The sequence below is a fragment of the Mastomys coucha genome, unplaced genomic scaffold, assembly GCF_008632895.1.
Source record: "Mastomys coucha isolate ucsf_1 unplaced genomic scaffold, UCSF_Mcou_1 pScaffold18, whole genome shotgun sequence".
NCBI classification, from domain to species: Eukaryota; Metazoa; Chordata; class Mammalia; order Rodentia; family Muridae; genus Mastomys; species Mastomys coucha.
Window position 1 is genome coordinate 94,399,950 of NW_022196900.1, and position 2,500 is coordinate 94,402,449.

Sequence of the window (2,500 nt, forward strand, 5' to 3'; positions counted from 1 at the left end):
TCCCATATTCCCCTCTCCTCTCCCTAGCCCCTCCCATATACACCTCTCCTCTCCCTAGCCCCTCCCATATTCCCCTCTTCTGTCCCTAACCCCCTCCCATATCCACCTTTCACCTACACCAACCTCATGCCATCCAGTTTGTGCTGCCCACGGACTCATAGGTGAGGACCGTCCACTGGAGCCTGGTCGATCAAAGCCTTAAAGAAAACAGACTCCCTCTTTCCTAAGCCATCAAGTGTCAGTCCTCCCCAGCCAGGGGTGGGGCTTGGGAGCCTCTCCCTCCTGCTGGAGTGTTGCCTTGATCTTGTGTAGTCACAGCTGCAGTGAGGCTGTGAGTCCTGTGTTCTAATGTGTCCCAGAGGACTCTGTTTCAGGCCCTGCACGAGCTCAAGCCATAAACGAGATAAGTGACTATATGACCCCCTCAGCCATGGTAACTTTGAGACAGGGTCTTATATAGCACAGGCCGGCCTCAAACCTTGCAATCCCCCTGCCTCTGCCTCCTGCCTCTGCCTCTGCACTGCCAGCCTCTTTGAGTTGGTTGGTACTCGGCAGGGCTCCTTGGCCTCAAGTGTGGAAAATAGAGCTCCTCAGTGTCCTCAGGGGGACTGAGTCACAGCAGAATGGCCCAGTTGACTAAAACAGCCATCTCCATGGAAACATGTTAAGTTAGGATCACCCAAGCAATTGAAGCTAGAAGTGTGAAAACCGAAGCGTTCTCCCCCAGCTCCTTACCTCAGAGCCCGGGTACTTCCAGGGGGAGCATCTGCTCACCGTATAGGAACAGGTGTGTAGAGACCGTGGTGATTTTCACCACTGATATTTCTGTCACGGGATTCCACTGACACGTAGCTCTCACAAATTATGTGAGCAGTGACATTTGTAAGCATATCCATTTCCCGGGGTCTTGGCCAGAGGATCCTGCCATCGAGAGAGGATCTGCCAGGAGAGGGGCAGGGAGGGCAAGCCAATGGGCAAAGATGCTTGGTGCAGTGCAGGCCATTTCCAGAAGGCAAAGCAGGCAGCTCCTGGAGGTGAAAGGTTCCCTCCATGTTAGAGAAAGTCCGTGAAGAGGCTCTGAGTCCACGAGCTGATTCCTGCGGGAGACCCCATCATGTCCGCTCACTCCTGGCTCTCACCTCTCTTGGTCCGGGGGCAGCGGTGCTGTATTGTGGCACACCAGCGGCTGCCCACTGTGCTGTTGTTTCCAGCCCAGTACAGTCAGCCTTGGTGGGAAGACTAGCCATTGATGGCTCAAATCAGCCCCTTGCTGAGAACTGGCTAGGAGCTTTATTCAGCTCAGCGGTGCCTTTGAGGGCTGGACACTCCCTCAGCTTCATCCCCGGCCCCATCCCTGCTCTCTCCTGCAGTAGCTAAGATGCTCTTTGATGCCCAGCAGCAGCATGCTAGGGTTGTAACCTGCTTGCTTAGCATGCGGGAGTCGAGTTCAGTTCCTAACACCTCCAGCAAGCAAATAAACTCAGAGGTGACACTTTGGGCTCCAGCTGACATGTGACCTTGGGAACATCACCATTCCTCAAGTATAGAGTTGCCTGTTCGGCAGAGTGTCTTAGGACCGGCGTCTGTTCTCCCCCAAGGACCAGCTCTGTGCTGCTCTGCTCTGATGTCACAGGGGGACGTCATGGTGTCACCTGACTCTTTCCAGAGAAGGGCTTTACAGCTCAAGCATCGCTCACTTTCTTTATCTGCTTGACATTTTCTACTTCTTCAAGGGAAATGAGAACAGAATTTGACATCCCTCAGGGCCGGGGCCACTGGAGACAGAACTTAAACAGCCATGGAAATGGCAGCCATTGATGGCTCAGTTGCTAAGAGTCGGGCCCATGCTGTGGATGGGCATCTTTGCTGAAAGTCTCCGTAGCCCTGAAAGACTGAGAGTTCTGAAAAGTAGCGTTCTAAAAATAACAGGGCACGTAGATGACACAGGGTTGGAGCTGACCATTCCAATGTTGTGCAACCCTGCTTGGGGAACACTGTGCTAAGTGAAGTCGGCCAGTTACAAAAGGGCAAGCCTTGGGGGCTGGGAGGCGGGGAACAGAAGCTCAGTGAAAGAGCATGGGCCTTGTGTGTAAAGGCCCCAAGTTTCAATCCCAAGCATCAGGGAAGAGAATTACAAGAACCGAGACTTTGTGTCCCGTTATCTGAGGTTGTTGGGGCAGTGAGAGAGGCAGAAGACAGAGTGGGTGGTTTCCACCTCCTGGGGACTTTCCAAGTAGGGAGTAGAATTCTTCAGCCTGGCAAAATGCTGGGAAGCTGAGGCTGGAAAGGGGAGGGGTGGCGGCGCAAAACAGCGACCATCTAAAGCCACACGGCATGGACTCCGCCATCTTTAAGGTGAGCCTGGCATGATGGTGCAGTCCCACCAGGAGGGCACAGAAGCAGGAGGATCACTTCAAGTTCAAGACCAACCTCGTCTACATAATGATACTTGGTTGGGAAAAAAAAATTCAGGGAATGGTCCAGAGCTGGTGAGAGCTCA

At 53.4% G+C, this 2,500-nt stretch overlaps 1 protein-coding gene across 2 annotated transcripts in view; it reads left to right on the forward strand.

Annotated features, from left to right (window-relative positions):
• Ece1 (endothelin converting enzyme 1) overlaps positions 1-2,500 on the forward strand; it is a 100,510-nt gene that overhangs the window by 78,335 nt on the left and 19,675 nt on the right. The gene's annotated exons all lie outside the window — the stretch shown is intronic.